The sequence below is a fragment of the Gymnodraco acuticeps genome, unplaced genomic scaffold, assembly GCF_902827175.1.
Source record: "Gymnodraco acuticeps unplaced genomic scaffold, fGymAcu1.1, whole genome shotgun sequence".
In the NCBI taxonomy this organism is placed as follows: domain Eukaryota; kingdom Metazoa; phylum Chordata; class Actinopteri; order Perciformes; family Bathydraconidae; genus Gymnodraco; species Gymnodraco acuticeps.
Window position 1 is genome coordinate 1908487 of NW_022992149.1, and position 17761 is coordinate 1926247.

The 17761-nt window shown below is 40.7% G+C and overlaps 1 protein-coding gene across 1 annotated transcript in view; it reads left to right on the forward strand.

Annotated features, from left to right (window-relative positions):
* erbb4b (erb-b2 receptor tyrosine kinase 4b) overlaps window positions 1-17761 on the forward strand; it is a 353394-nt gene that overhangs the window by 139234 nt on the left and 196399 nt on the right.

Genomic DNA, 17761 nt, shown 5'->3' on the forward strand with positions numbered 1-17761 from the left:
TTGTTAAAGGAGGATGAAAGCGTAATTAAGGAGCACTATTGGAGTAACTTTGATGGTTATTGGACTCAGGATTAATTCATTTGGATTACCGCTGTATGAAGAAATGAAAGGACGGCGCAAGTGGAAACAATTCACAAAGGGATTAAACTGTTTAAAACACATGCTCAAAGTAAACCGGATTTTGCCGATGTGGATTCAAAAGTCGTAAATAATCTACAAAATGGAGGAGACCGATCTGATCGGAGCAACTGTGACAAATAAATCAACTGAAACCGGCATGGACAATGACTATGTTTTAAAAATGCGCTTATCCAGACAAGCCCGGTTTGGACACTTAACGCGCAGAAGAAACATTTATATTAAAGAAACAATTATACATGTCTCTCTTTTTATGCCTTTAATAGCTACTAACTTGAATTTGTATTCAAATTAATTAATCAATTATTTTTTATATATTATTGTAATGTATAGACAAGGCTTTTAGTGACAATCATGTATTGCGTTACAATTATATGTAAAAACAAAATCGAAATATGATATTTGGCCTCAAATCATCTGAGGCCTGGCGCCCCCCCTGCGATCTTTGGCGCGACCCCCCCCAGGTCGGGAACCACTGTTCTAGAATACCCTGCAACCGAGGGGAACTCTGAAATAATACGCCCATTGGCTACAAATCAATATATGATTGGTTGATCAAACTGTCAGTCCAAACGTATGCTCTCATTCAGTGCAACGGCCAGGGCATTCTATCAAGGATGTAGAATACCTTGGTTGAAGGATATTCTACCCAGAGATCCAGAACAAGATCTGATTGGTTGCTTTCTTTTCTAACACAAAACCACTGAAATGCGTAGTGCATGGTCCGAGAAGGACAAACAAATCAACGTAACACTGTAATATTACAGATCAACAACACGGATACAATTCTCATTTATTCATTTTATATACATTTTATTTATATAATTAAATCGATTTTTTTTGTTTGTTTTATCTGAGTGTTGGTATTCTCTGAATACCTTGAAGGTCCTGACGGTTCGCCACTGATCAAACTATAGATCCTACACATCCACTGGACGTGGATTCTAAAAGTACAATATACAGTTCTTGCTAGAAATCTAATCAAAAAGCACTTTAATGGCTAAACTATCCTTCAATGTAGGATTTTACAGAGAGGGTTATTTGTGAATATAGGACCCTCCGGAGTGTTTGCAGTCAACAGGAGCACTAGAGGTTTAAAACGTGATTATAGGTTGTTTGAACAATCAACCTATTTGGTCGTAATAAGGGCTTGAACAATCGACCTATTTGGTTGTATGAGTTGGAGGACTTGTTGGTCTATATTCATGACCATCATTGATATCACATTGGTCATCATCCAAATCTAAAATGATTACTTTTAGTTAAAAGTCTGTATATATAAAAACAAAGACTTCACAATTAAGTACAATAAAATCAAACCTCATTTGTCCGGCTATTTTCAGACTCCATCCTTGAAGATCATGCTACCTTTAATCTATATTGCATTTTGTGCACAATATGGATGTTCTATGCAAGGGCTATATGTTTTTTTTTTTAAGTGGAATGTATCATTATTGATTTCAAGCCCATTATTTCACAACTTGTATTACAATAATGGTCCTTTGGGTGAAATATATGGAATCACTGCTAAATGCTCTCTTTTTATCATGAACACCTACAAACTGGAAATGGATTTAGTGTCATTTGTGCATTTCTTATATGGTGGAGAAGGTATGTACTGACAATATCTCCACCTTACTCACAACGGTCATATAGTCAAAGCATATCGACAACTGAGGCAAAACAATCTGTGAAATCCATAGCTGTGTCTGATGAACGATGCAAAGCATTTCAAAATCAATCAGTTTAAATGCATTCTGGTGTGCCACCAGCTTTATTGAGAGTCCATTTCAACTAGATGACATTTTTATTTTCCTTCTTTTCTTTGCACCTTGATATTCATGTTGTGTCCTCAGAAAAGCCCCAACACCTATTGGGTCTTGTCAGCCAGCAGGAAAGTTAGACCATCAAAGATAATTGCATGCTAATGTTCAATAAGCTTTGTAAGTCGCGGCAGATAAGTTTGGCTGCCTAACAGCCTTGCCAGGGGAAAGTACATATAATCCCTTGGCTGTGGCTGGGGAAAATTAATACTAAGCCCCTTTGGCCAGCCACTTCCAGTGTGGTTGTTGGAAACAATTACACAACGGCCCACCAGAGCACAATTAATGAATAAGTGAGGAAGTACCCAGATGTACACATTATAACAAAGATGCATCTACCCACTAGTTGTACAAACAATTACAAATTGCACTGAAGGAGTAAAAGAGGGCTGTTTCTTCAAGTTCACTGGACGATGGATATTTGCAGAGGGACCCCGTTCATCATCCTCACCCCCCCCTCTCTGCTGTATTCTCTGTTTACATTGGGGCCTGTTCCTATATGATAGCTAATTAAAATATGCCACAAAAGAGACCAAGCATGAAAACACTTCATATATTTAGAAACTATAGCTAAATAGGTTTATATTTTCCTCTAGGGATCCTACAGTTATATTTTTGGAAATCATATACATTATCTATTCAATGGATTTCGGGCATTTATTTCAGTTTGAAGCTATAACCATCAAGTTTCAGTCTCCATTTTTCTTTCTCAGGAAGCTGGAAATAAGGGAGGCTTGAGGAAAGCAGTTGTGATCTAATCAGCCTTGAAGGCTGACCGTTCACATTTTTAGAAGCATGTTTGTTGTGATGTTTTTTCAAGAAAACAATACATGTACAGTACATCACCCCGGTCCTCAAAGAACTCCACTGGCTCCCCGTTTCACACCGCATCCATTACAAACTCCTGGTCCTCACTTTCAAAGCCCTCCACCAACTGCCACCCCCCCCCCTACCTCACTGACCTCCTCATCCTCTACCAACCACCCCGGTCCCTCAGATATTCCCTCAGGTTTGCTTTCCATCCCCAAGGCCAAACTCCGGAGCTTCGGAGATAGAGCCTTCTCTGTGGCAGCCCGAAGCTCTGGAACTCCCTCCCCCAAGACCTCCGTGAGTCTGAGTCCCTCATCCTGTTCCAGTCCCGCCTGAAAACCCACCTCTTCAACTCTGTATCCATAAGCCCCCCCCCCCCCCCCCCCCCCCCCCCTCTCAACCAACTTCCTCCTGACTGCTTTTCTGTTTTGTTTTGTTTCTTTTTGGCTTTGTTTTTGTTTTGTTTGTCTCCCCTCCCTCCCAAATGTAAAGCATCTTTGGGTTCAAGAAAAGCGCTATAGAAATAAAATGTATTATTATTATGTAGTGATATCAACGGCATATTATAAAGCAAGAGAAGAGGTAATACAAGTAGGAAATTTAAGCAAGCAGAGACTCACTGTTCTGAAAGCAGGAGATCAGGAAATAAAACAGACAGTGTCTGAAGGAGTATTTTTCAAGACATTTCAGAACTGGATAGCTGTGCCAAGAAAAAAAAAACAACAGCAAAATGCAAGTAAATAATTCAAACTCACCTCTGTTTTTTGGACCTCACTTCTTATTCACTGTGTAAACATGTGACTTGTGCCCTCTTGAGTTCTTCGGCATATAGGGTGATGGACGTTAGGCTCTGAACGAAGCACCCTCTCGCCTCTTTATTCCGAGCATCCTCTTTTGTATCTCTATAATATTAATAAGGGGATCTTGGTTGTAAAAAAGACCCACTAAAGATGTATGCAGATAACATGTACAATTCATGACTTTCTAACTTTCTCTTTCAATGCAAGCCAACGTTCCTCTCTGTCTGTATTCGCTCTGTAACCTCTCCTAGTTGTCTAAAAAAACTAAATAATTACTGTACATACTGTGTACAACAAGACACACGTAAACAGCCAACAACTGCACACTCCATTTTGCCTGACCACTGCAGCTGTCTGCCTCTAGGTAATTTATTGCTGATATTGTATAACAAGATGTATTTGCTCTCTCCTCTAATAAGAACATAGATTATAAGCAACACTGAATTTACTATGGGCATCCCAGCTGATTGCTTGGCCTGCCCGTGTGTTAGCTTATATCCCTTTGAGTGTCAGCGACTGGCTATTTACATTCATCCGCTAAGCCTTAAAACAAATTATAATCGATCTGGGGCGTGATGAAAAGGGTGGTCCTGCTGCAAATTGAAAAAGGAATGCAAGGTGACAAGGACAGCAGAATCACAAATAGCTCCTCCTCGGATTGTGTGGCGCAATAAAAAAGCACAATAACTACTGAGATGCATAAGCAGTTCAAGAAACATAAAACTATATTTTCTGGTCAAATCTGCCCTGATTTAATAATGATTTGCATGCCCCTCTCTCTCTCCTTATTCAGTATGTGTCCTGTCACTTTGTTGGCTGTAAATGGTATGAAAAAAGTGCAAAAAACACTCCTCAACTGCATTAGGTATAATAATAAATGACTAAGAAAGACATTTATAAAAATCTGTATTTTAACTGTACATATTTGTGTAGAATCTTATCCTTGTAACTCAAATGTTTACTCTCATACAGTATGGCACAATTACACAGTTTACTATCGTAAACATTTGTGGAAAATACAGAAATGTCATATATGAAAATAATTTAGTAAATGTGTGTAATTGCAATTGATTTTCTTGGTCTGCATGGAGCCGTGCAAGAACACATCACCTGATCAATACTTTAATTCCAGCCTTCTCCCTCGGCATCACAGTATTTTCTGTATGATTTTAACTAGAGCGGTTGTATTTTTGGAAGATCATTTTAGAAGGCTTCACTCTGCTCTGGCTTAGTTTTTAGTCTCACTGCTCAAGACTTTTCATTCACTATGCAATGTGTTAGGCCACAGGTGACATTCGAAGATAATTCCAACCTATGAAGCCTACTCTTTAATAAAACATTCTGTACTTCAGGTTATTGGACCTTTAACAAGTTGGATTTCTGTGTTCTCATAGTCTGTGCCCTCAAGCGATGCCTTGAGGTAGCTGGATTTACTGAAACGCATCCCACAGATCAAACCAATAGTGCAGATCCTCAACAGAGAAATCTGAGGAATAGTCTTGCATGTTGCTCTGGTCAAAATAATCATAAAGTATATTCCAAATCCACCTAAAAAAATCATCATTAGAGTCGCATCTTGGCCCCCTTTGTAAATCTCATTAGAGACTGTTTTGACAACAGAGGTACCTCAGGTTGGACCAAAAAGGAACAGTAATGCAGCTGGACAACTAAATGCGTCCTGCAGTGTCTTCTTGTCATCTTGATGCCTCACACATAAACATTAAGCCTGTCTGCTCGTCAGCGTGTTCCAGCGGTTTAATGGAATAAATTATCTTACCAGGCTGACAGCTTCAGACATGTCCACGGTATATAATGTGCAGTGTCCTGAATGACACGTCACTTCACTATCTGAGAGGCTGATATATGTGAGATACCCAGAGATATATTTCTTGCTTGTTGAATAAGACATGTTGTCTAGATGCAAAATGAGTCTAATAAATGTGTGTGACACAGACTAGCCAGCTTTAATTTTTCCCCTTCAAGAAAGACTCTTCGCATCATGTGATTGACATTGACTGAAGTTTGGTAAACATACTGGGCTAAATTAAAAAATGTCTGCAGAACATTTTAATTAATGAAGACCTCAATCTAACTATTTTCCTGTGTTAGAAGATTAATGCAGTTACTCGAACGTCCACGAGCAACTGCGTCCAAGTTAATCCCCGTAGACTTTGATGTTTTTGGTTTCTATGAAATAGTTAACTTTTAACGACAACTGTCCGGGGACTGATTTGTTTAACAACTCAACCCTTTAAATGGCTTACAATTAGGTTTAAAGGCTAAAAGGCTTAGAGGTAGTCCATCAATTGGAAGGTTCGATCCCCTGCGTCGCAGTCAACATGTCTGAGTGTGCTTTGGCAAGATACTAAACCCCAAATTGCTCCCGATGGCATGGTCCACAGTGCGTAATTGTGTTTGAAGGCTAGCCTAGCTCCCTCTTATGAATGAGTGAATTGGTGAATACTGATGTGTCATGTTTGGTCGTCAAGACTAAAAAAGCTTTGTAAATTCAGTCCATTGATTTATCACTTTTGATCAACATCAGCCCTTGCTGGTCACTAGCCGCTTTGGTTTTGCTGTGCTGTGTCTTCTGATGATGATGACGATGATGATGATGATGATGATGATGATGATGATGATGATGATGATGATGATGATGATTTTTGGATTAGCAAGCAGCTGGCAGGCGTTGTCACTGACAAAATGGCGATGGCCGGAAAGATCCATGTTTTGTTTTACAACCTCTCTTTAGAAGCATATGGGTGACTATGACCAGGTTATGAATTGTCTTCAAACGAAAGAGGATGGGAAAGTGGGACATCTCCTCAGGCACCGGTGTGTCTTTGTGACATGCCTGCCTCCTGGCGCTACTACACCTGGCTGCTTTAGTAAGAGTGCACGGTTATAAGTAGCACACAAAGGACTCTGGTATGTGTGATTTGAATCCCAACTATCAGTTAAGCACATCACTGCTGATAAGCAAACTTCACATGCAGATGGAACATACAAAAGTACACCCTGAACATTTGAAAACAGTTCATTTGCTTAGCCTGAGCTGTTTTCATCTTCAAAAAACTCATACTAACAGAGTGAACCTTGATCAACCTATATGTCCATACCTAAAACAACTCTTATTTTAACTGATTGTTTTGTCAAATCTTAGTTCCAGGTAAATCCTGTCACAATTGAATGAGTCTGGACAGTCTTTGAATTTGCAATAATCTTTATTTGAGTGATTTCAATTTTATTGTATTTTCAGTATTGATGCTTGACATTCTGCTGAGCTTTCTCCTGCCTGGTGAGCTTTCAGCCCCCAAACGTTTTTTGCAAATAAATCGACCGGGATAAACCATTAAAAGAAACCCACCGCACAATTCGACTCGCACACAGAAACACACTATACTTGTGCGCACATATACAATAAACACAGAAATACACACATGCATCCATTCCCACCTTCCACCTGTGGAAAGCCCGTGGTCCACAAGCCTGCTGAGAAATAATTTCCCGGGCAAGCGAGCGAGGCAATTTCGTCGCAGCGAGGAGGAAAAAAGGCTTTTTTTAATGGGGAAAAATGGGAGGCAGGGGAAGAGTTAGCAGTAGCAGCCAGGATAATTGATGGGAACTGTTTGGGTACAAGATTAAGATTCATGGGTAGGACCACACATGGGGGCTGGAAACCGGTTTGTGCTGGAGGCATGAAGGATATGAGGCAACACTTTGACTCTCCTGCTGGCTTAATTGATAGAATGTCGTCCCAGGTGCGGTGTCAAAAAGAAAAACAATCAAAAAGGACTTTTCTCAATCTTAGAATGTGGACCAAGACCTGGGCCTGAATCGAGGAAGACAGAAAGAGACATGGGATGGGATGGAAAGCGGAAAGGCTGTTGAAAGTCCAGAGGCAAGAAAGACAGGTTTGCACATGGGAGGTCAGCAGTTCCTATACCCAGACTTGCTGGAGAAAGGCTTGCAAAGAAAGTATGAATGTTACACTTCCCTACTCTTCAACAACTCCCCTTGAGGAGCCTTTCAGCAGTGTGCTTAACACACGACTGCCCCTGTGGAGCTGCTCAGTGACCAACAGTGGAAGATAAAGCTCCTGCTGTGAATGTAACGGAGTATGAATGAGAAGTAAGATGTTGTGGACTTTCCTGGATACTGTTACCTGCGCTTCAACAATGACTTTGTTTTACACAATGAAAACGTTTTGAATCCCTCTTTCAGTCGCATTTTGATAACTCCCAAAGTGCTTTTCTAGCAGCAAGTTCAGCCTTTGTAAATATCTGACCCAGTGAACTGACTGTGATTAATACTACGGTGGAAATGGTTAAGAATATAAATGTCATTGCGTTCTAAATCTAAAATGAAAAAGATCAAAATTGAGGTAGAGATGGAAAAATAGGGGTCAAAACTAAAAGGAGATGAGAGGAGAAATAGATAACGTCAGATCTTAAAGGTTATGCATGTAATATTTTAACATCAATAAGTCTGTACGGTTTCAATTTCCCTGTATTTTCTGTAATGAAAGGACACATGAATGAGCCTATAGGCCTTTGGGTTGATTGCTGCACTTTGTATTGGGTGGCACCCATCAGATATGGTCAGATGTGAGATTGTTTTATTTGGTTCAGCACATAGATTTTTTAAGAAAAATAAAAAGTTTATTGTACTTCATTGAAAACAAATGATCTGTCTTAGCGGGACACTTTTTAAAAATAACCCTCAATTTGGGCCTGCTCGCCTCCTTACTTGTCATGGTGACAGAGTGTGTTAAAGGTCATTTTCTCTACTTTTATATGCTAGGCTCCTGCAGATGTAAGCACACAGAGGTATTGTTCATTTAGGGTTTCCTATGCCTTATGTGGATGCCTGTGTGAGCCTAAATCATAATAAACCAAATGTAATCTTAGAATTACTGAAAAGCTTAAACTCACACACAGAAGCTCAACACCAAGTATTTTCTTTCTTTTGCACACATCCAACACAGCCGTGAACATGTCCACCAATTTAGGATGTGAGCTGTTCATTTGACCCCATTGCTCAGCCTATTTGTCGTCTCTCTTTAGCAGACTATTGGGATATGAACCACCTCCGGGGTTTACTGTTTCTACTATTAGCATATAAAGAGCATGAATTTAATTCCACCTTGTGTTAGCAAGGAGCTTCTGAGACTACAAGACCAAAGGCAAAGCCTCACTGGGAAAACTTTAAAAAAAAACTGACTGTGATTGGAGAGACTCTGCCTGAAGCTCAAAGAGAGTCACGTGGTTCTGCCATGAAATATAGTATTCACACGCTAAGTCTTGAATGTGCATTTTCTGATCCATGCACTTACTCACACACACATGCATGCCTGCTCACACAACTTTTCTTAAACAGATGTGGTAATACAAAATCAAACAAAGCCAGACCTTAAAATGCTGATTACCTTTAGAAATAGGAAGACGTTGGCAAAACCATAAATACGTTAATTGATTTTCTGTAACTAAAAATAACTACATTCTCAAAACTAAATGTATTGGAACTTAAGTCCAACAATGTTTGGGAAAGTTGATCCAAAGCGTGCACGATGAACCCTGTTCTACCATATACTCTACTGTGTTCCCATTGAGTCAGCTGTGAGGTTCTTGCTGAGGATGAGCTGTAAGAGCTCTCAGGAAGTCTCAGTGAGAGAAGCTGGCATCTCAAATGTAATCAGGGACATTTCTTGGCGTGATATTTAATCAAAAATGATTTTCAGTAAACTTTCAGGAGAACCCAGGTGCCTGACAAGAGGGTCAACAAGCTCAAAGTGTCATACAGCTGCTTTTTGAGAGGCATGATCTGGCCCATTATAAAGGAGGTTAAACAGTCTCTATCATCATCCACCTCACTCACACTAAAATCAAGCCCTGAAACAACATAGTGCTTAGCACTGTCCAGAATATCTCTGGAGGGTCTTTTATTAGATGCTTCCATCTTTGCTTGGTTAGCGGACGATTACTCCACCTAAAGAAAATATCCACGTACGTCCTTGTTATTGCGGCTTTGGAGAAAAAGATGAGTGGTTCTATTTAGTTATGTAATGCTCCATAAACGTAGGTGCATTTTATTGTCAGCATCTTAGTTACCTTGGTTCATTTTGCCCTCCACTGGCTGTAGCACAATTTGCTGCTGGTGGTCACAATGTTGTTATATGTTAAGTATTTAGTTACAAAACATGCTCCCTCATGCAGTATACATTTGTGATAACTAGGGCTGTCAGTCGATTCAAATATTTAATCGCAAATTAATCGCACATTTTTTATCTGTTCTAAATGTACCTTAGAGGAATATTTTTCAAGTTTTTAATACTCTTATCAACATATGAGTGGACAAATATGCTTTATGCTAATGTTTATTATCATTTGAACAATGACAAATATTCTCATGAATATTAAACACATTTATAATGAACATTACAAATATTCGCCTCAATTCAATCTGGAACCTCTCTCATACAATAATACAATACAAATGGTGTGTGTGTGTGTGTGTGTGTGTGTGCGTGTGCGCACGTGCGTTGGAGCTATGTGCAACTCAAGGCATATGCTCGAACGGGAGCTGCCTGGACGCTGCAATCATGTTGCGCACTATCCGTGCTGAGTGTGCTGACTTTTCGTACAATGTCCCACTGTCTGGCTTCCTGCATAAAGTCAAGTGCTCGGCGCAGTTATGGCGAAATGTCGCTCCTCTGTTTTCATTTAAACAGCTCCTTATATCCGTTAGCGCAGCTAGCTAGCACCAGATGCTAACAACAACAATGCACGTAAGGTCTCTCTCTCTCGCTCGCTCGGGCCACATATACACACACCCTCCCGGTCCTCCCAACAGCCAGTCGGTGCCTGCCGGTGAGCGTGGAAGTGTGGTCTGCCACAAGCGGGCGGCAGGAGCGGGGCTATCAGCATCAGCTTGTAGATGGTATTTTAAACTTGATGCACTCTGAAACTACGGGGCGGCCGAGGACAAAAAATACACATGCGTTAATCGCGTTAAAATAATTAGTGGCGTTCATTTTTGTTTTGCGTTAACGCGTTATTAACGTGTTAACTTGACAGCCCTAGTGATAACCCATCAATACCTCTTTCTTCAACCGTGAAACCTCTCTCCACTTCACTCTCTTCACTGCCACTTTAATTTCAATGTATTCAAGATTGCATCGTGTAAGGAATCTGAAGGTGAACTGACTTCTGTAAGACTCACTAAAGAATTTCATGTCATTTTCTCTCTTCTTTTCAAACAGTTTTAACATGTTTGTGCTCCCTGCCACTTTTCAGACTCTGTGCAGCCTCTCAGTCTCTGTGCTTTTGCACTGCTAATGAATGTAGGCCTACATGATTTCATATTTACAGATCCACTGCATTCACATTGTGATACCGGCTACATCTTTAGCCTGCAATTTGAATACTTTGATTGCATTTCATGAAGTTCATTTGAACCACCAAACTTTTAAACTTTTTTGAAGAACATTTCCATCAGTTTGTTTGCCATTGAAGACCAGAAAGCCGTTCAGCTAATCCAAAATATACCCTCATTTTAGTGACAATTAATTTGAATCAACTGTAATTTAACTGTAAGTAAAGCCATCGGTGTCACACCTGATGTAGGGTTACTTGACCGCAGCACTGGTAACTCAAATAAATAGGAATTAACGTACATTTAAGAAGAGAAGTTAAGTGAATGCTTGAGTATTGCCAACAATTATAAAGCCCCTGTCACACTGTCCCGAAATGTACACCAGATGGACACACGAATATGGAATTGTGAATTTCGCACGAAGATGGCCCCGAACTTGGTCAACAGCCAAGCAACAGCCGAAGCAAGTGACTTCACTACTAAAATACAATGCCTACAGAAGGCCACACAATGGCACCCGAACCACACACGGAAATATGCTCGTAGACTTTACTGATGATTTAGAATGTATCCAGACTCAACGTAAGAGCTTGTGCCTCTTCAGGGGGTGCTATCATTTAAACATACACTTTACTTTCTCCGTCTTTATATGTAGATTAGAAGATATTACTTATCTCCGTCATGTTGTTTCTATAGCAACAACAACTTTCTGTCAAAAGCGCAAACTTGCCTTAAAAATAAAAGCATCTAAATAAAACAGGAAGTTAACCATACAGACATACAATTGCAACAAAAGTAACAAAAGCAATGTAATATCCTTTTCAGTTTCACAGAACACAAATTGGGTTATTTACATAAGATGTTTACATGATTTTGTTGTGCAATAAATGCAATCTCAATGTCATCGTCCACATACGATAGCTACACAACGGCATTGTGAGGGCTTCACGTAGTCGTGTTGCCTTCCTAAGACAATCGGGTAGCTTCTTGTTTCCTTCGTATTGTCTTCGTGAGACGAACAATTGTTGGCATGCCAAAGATTTTGCCACCGCTCACGAAGTTGCTGCCGGAGCCTGAGAAACTCCACCGGCGGTCATACGATGGCTTAAGATGCCCTCACGAATGGCCCGATGTTGCTACGATCAGAGCCGAATTTGAACATTTCCTTTATCGTGTGTCCATCGGGTGTCAATTTCGGGACAGTGTGACAGGGGCTTAATGCATTGTACATAAGGTGAAACTGAAAAACAAGAACAAAAACAATTAAAGGTGGGGTATGTAATTTTGGAGAAACCAGCTCGAGTGCGCAAGAATTTGAAACTACGCAGCCGAAAAAAATCTGCCTCTTCCTTCAGACTTCCTTAGAGCCCCTCCTCCAACACACACATGAACGCGCACTTGACCAATGAGGGCATGAGATAAGTTTGTGCACAGATGGAAGGCTGACAGGCAGGTAGGCCATCCAGTTATTTTAGCCAGGCCGGCTAAAATGATTGGTCGTGCTTTTTACAGCGCTACGGCTTCCACAGATGACATTTTTTTCATGTATTTATTGTCAAAGCACTTAAGATATTCATTGCTATCGGATGTTAAGAGCATTCCATGGCATATAACAAAAAGTGCTTCTGAAATAAATTACATACCGCACCTTTAAGTTTAAATTGCAAAAATATGGGTGTGTGTAGGATGATAACCGGTATTTGAATCAGCCATGGGCAGCAGTCGCAGCCATAACATAACTTTTTGCAAATTAACTCAAGACTTCATCATTTTTTATAAACACATCTTGACAGGCCAAAGTGCAATGAAATCATGCTACATGATTTACCCCAAAGACTAATTCATCCAAACAAACAAACAAAGATAAATGTGCATACTAAACAGTTTTCTGTAATGCTGGTCAGTACACTTGTGTGTTACCAGCACCAGTGAGCCATAACTAAGGGTCATGTGTGCACATGTGGACAGGACACACTCAAACACATGTCTGTGGGTCTAAAAGGCTTTCACTAACACTAGTGTCAGCAGCGCACTCAGTCAAGGAAAAGCGGCTAGAGGATTTGGGGTAATGAGGTGTGTGTCAGTGTCAGCCCATCACTCCCCTGTGACTTGGAGGGATTTTCCTTGTCTGAATCCTACAGAGACACAGAGAGTAACGTGGTGAGAGAGAATAAATGGACAGTGTGCAGCATTTATACGTGTTAGGCATCGGACAGACCAGTTCTTCAGGTTTCTCACAAAATGTTCAAAAATGTTCTTGGTGACTCCACTGAATTTTGTTCAAATATCGAAAACATTGAATAGATGAAAAGTATCATCCTTATGTTGTCAACAACAATCTGAAATATTATCCACACTTCACATCCAAATATAATACAATACAAAGCTGTACTGTAAAATGTAACAGTACCATAAGCAACACCAAAGCAAACAAACACATGTACAGACATACAGTAGATGACAGTAGCATAGTATCAGCCTTATTACCGTTTGAATGCTTCCACTAAAAGCCTCCACCCTCTGTTTCTGTTTCCCGTCCTGCAACACCAGACATGTTCACATGCAGTATCACTGGGTCACACCAAACATATGAGAGAGTAAAAGAGGACATAATTATAAGCATTATTGATTATTATAAATAACTACTCAAACAAATATGAGTGAAATGCACTGGAAGTTAAATATCTGTTTGCACATTACCCACAGGGTGTTTTTGAATGTATAGGCTGAGGAGAAGTTTAACAGTTTGAGATTATATTGTGAACCTGCTATAGCTCACTCACTCTTGTTTCCAATTCCATTTTTTGTTTTGGGTCAGAGGACCTCTAAAAGAGACACACTGACATATTATCAACCTATAAAGTTGCAAAGGAACAAGTTGGCAAACAATTGATATTTACACATCCAGCAGGCAGAGAGCAAAGGTAGAAATAATTTGATTTGAGTTGTGTTGTGTTGTGTAGTTTCTGGCCACCTGACAAGAGTGAGGGGATGTCTTTTTCCCCTCTCATTTTAGCTCTATGTTGGTATCTGCACCCTGAAAAAATATCTTAGACTTAACTTGGTAAATGTTTGACTTTCTTTACCCAGCAGTTGCTTGTGTAGGCTGTCTGCTGTTTCGTGCTGAGCAGGTAGTGTACACAGTCTGTTTATCAGAGCTTCTGTGCTCGAAAATGGCTGCCTGCTGCTGCGGGAAATTAGTTAATGAGGAGGTTGAAACGGAACAGTAAATGTACCGATCATACACATGCATGGACCACTTATAAGTAATAGTGATTTGTAATATTTCAGATGTTGCCAGGTTCTGTGGGCTGCAGACTGGCAGCTGCAGGCTACTCTCTGTGGGTAAATCCCACAGAGAGTAGGGGTTGTGTGCACCACTGAGGGAATGAATGCTAATTCATGGTAGACCATATGGAGGCAGCGACAGCGATGTTGGTAGGTGACCAGAGCTCAGAGGGCAACGTGAGGTTAGTGTTAGTGGACCGTGCCGTCATCGCAAACACTCATCTAGTTATTGTTTCTGATGCTTATTAAGCCGCTCAGCAGATGGACAATCATTTGGGCCATGATTACAATCAGAAGCAGTGGCTTGTAACTCATACTTAGCCAGAAAAGCTAATCTGGGGGACGTTCAGGGACAAAGGACTGCTCTGACCTCAGATGTGGCACTTTTATTTTCAGTGACAGAAAATGTAGTATTTCGGTCCTGCCTTAGGCAGTGTTTAAATGCAACTTTTATAAGCTGCTCCTCAATTCAAGGCACGTTAGCCAACTCAGCTATCGACGGTGTTTACTTATGGAAGTGACATTTGCAACTTTATTTAATTCAGTCAGTTACTGGCTATTGGGATGACCTTTTGCTGGCTTCATTGGCAGGAGCCCATAAACCTCAGAGACTCACCAGCTTTATAGGCATTCGATAATCGCACAAGGCACTATTGATGAAGTTGTTTTGTGCACTACCTATGAAATGAATGGGGCAAGGAGCAAGAACCACAGCAGTGAACTGACTACATAAACCTGATTAAGATATTTATCAAGAGAATAAAGGAAAATGCGGCTCAGGGGCATTTCTGTAACTTTGCAACATTCAAACATTTTTATTTATTTTTGTGTGTGCAAAAGTCAGTGTTTGCATTCTCTCTATAGCTGACTGATAGTGTCAGAGACCGTGATGGATGCATTCTCGTCTTGTCTGGTGGCTGTCTCTTGGATACACATGGGGGCTGAATGGAAGCCATTTAAAACCAGCTACCAACACATCCGTCCCTCACAACGTTTTTGACTGATTTGTGAGAGAAAGATAGATGGTTAAAGAATAGAGAGAGAGTCTATTTTTCTTTATGGTAGTAAAAGGATCGAAATCTGGCTCCTCCACAAACATACAGGTTTGCCTTAACCATATTCCCTTATTTTGTCATCATTCTGAAAGCAATGACTAACAAGGCTCCTCACATGCTCGCTGTCTATGTCAAATCATTGAAGAAAAGAACAAAGAACAAAAAAATTCCAGACCATATAAATTGAGCAAGATATGCATTTCCACCCATCGGCTCATAATCTTCTCATTAATTACATACATTGGAAAATCCTGAATTATTATGATTCATTGCCTTAATCCATCATTTCTGAGACGACATTCCCGGGAAACAAATTAAATCAATTTGCCCACATGGTAAAATGTACTTTATATGTGGAAAAGAAACATTGAATCTCATTGGCATTCTCTACTTTAAATTTGCCTGGAAGTGAAATCCATCAAACCGATAAGATGGATTCTCGTTTTTCTATAGAACAGCCGTAAGTAAACAATATGAAGATTCATCTGTTCTTGCAGTCTGTTCCTGCATCATAGGCAGTATGTAGAACAGACGACGACTCTTTGTCTTATTGCATGTCCTTCTGGGTGGGCAGGTCGCACTAATCTAAAGAGCAGAGAGGGTGTTTTATTCAACCTTTGCTTTGATATACAGGCTCAGATGTAACACATTGAGCATGCAGACAAATTGATTCGATCATGCTGTGAGAGGGGGGGAAATACACCCTGAGGTTTATCGTTTACGGCCTGCCCACGTTGATGCACATGCAGACGTATCACCAGGAGGATCTCCGAGATTTGCAGTAAACCTGTAACAGTTCACACCTCCTATATCTACGCTCCACACAGCACAGATGGATTCGTTGTGGTTCACTTGGCAGGCAGCATCATCTCAGCCTCATGCAGGGCTATGTGCTTTCATAGTATTTCGTTAAAAATCACACGTGGGAAGAAGAACAAAAATCCCATCACTTCATAATGCTCCAGACAGATTTGTCAAGTAAGCAGGATGAAGGCATGCTTGAGGAAGCAAATGGGTATAAAAAAAGTACATTTCACCAGACATCACACACCATAATGCCCGTTTCCTCTGATCTCGGCGTCCTGCCCCAAGGGTGCAATACGAGTTTATTACACCTATACTCACTTTATGACCCACCCTCTACCCTCAAGCCCACGCTAACTGTTATTGAAAACACCCAGGTCTGCTATATATCATTCCGGAGCAGCACGTTATGCTTTGTGCAACCTGGTTAATCACCACCAGCTCATATACGGGTATTGTCCAGATGACATTGCAATAGCTTCACTTATCTAATATCTGCTTGGATGGAAGTGTTTAAACAAAATCCCATTTGTCTCTACAGCCTGTGTTGCCTTCAGGCTGAGTCCTCCCACTTCCCCCATATGTATAGTGTAATGATGGGTAAATGGAGTAAATAGGAAATAGAGAATGCAGAGAATGCCCGTGTGTGGGGAAAGTAGGGAAAATTAGTTTGGCTTGGTGTATTGCTAGCCAGGAGTGGGGGATGTGTGTAGCAGGATGTGTAAGGGACTTTGGATTAAAATGCATAGCGCCAGTAAAGATCTTTCAGGGCGGATGTGTTCAGAGGAAGAGGTAACAGCTCATGGGTGACAGTGTGACAAGAGTCAGGGAAGGACCTGTCACCCCTTCGTCACACTGATGGCTCCTCTGTCATCAGGAGCGTGCAGGTGGGAGAAACTACACCACCATGGCAATGCAAATGAAACTAAATTACAATACTTCAAAAGAAACAATGCAACTATCTAATCTATCTAAAGCGTCCACTATTTGAGGGGTTGGTGGCAGAATGTGTTTATGAAATATGTTGTTTTGTATAAGACAGACTTTGGGATATTTATGCTTTTCTTCTGTGTCTGTATTCATATGTCTGTGTGTATGTTCATGCAAGAGTGGGCAGCAACATCTTATTGGGCAGATGGCTTGTGTCGTCATGAAGGGGGGGGGGTGAGGGAGGATAATGTGTGATGGGTGGAAATGGGTCTGTTTAATTAGTTGTCAAACGAACAGCCCAGCTAGCCGCTAAAGAGCTTCCATGTGCCCCGAGGGGGGGTGTGACGTGCGGGTATGGTGCAGAGAGGTCCAGCGACTTCCTAGTCTTACATGACCAGGCCAGCTGAGCAGGTGCTGCAGATCACTGTCCACGGTCTCATGTTGACACCACACTCTCTCTGAACAATTATTGTACCGCACACGAAAACACATAACAGCTTTGTGTTTATTAAATCCCTGTTTCCATGCTGTGTATGCTTTATTTTACTCTACACAATAAAGAGCAAGCTATGTGTTGTTAGGCTTACAGACTACATTTAAATCACAAGTAAATAATTGGAAGTTGACTCGTAGTACGGTGGTCGATGTAAAAGATGAAAGTTGTAAGTGCAGTTGGACTATGCCTGTGTGTTTTCTAAGTCAAACCCTGTTGTGTCTAATATATCTGTGTTAACACTGT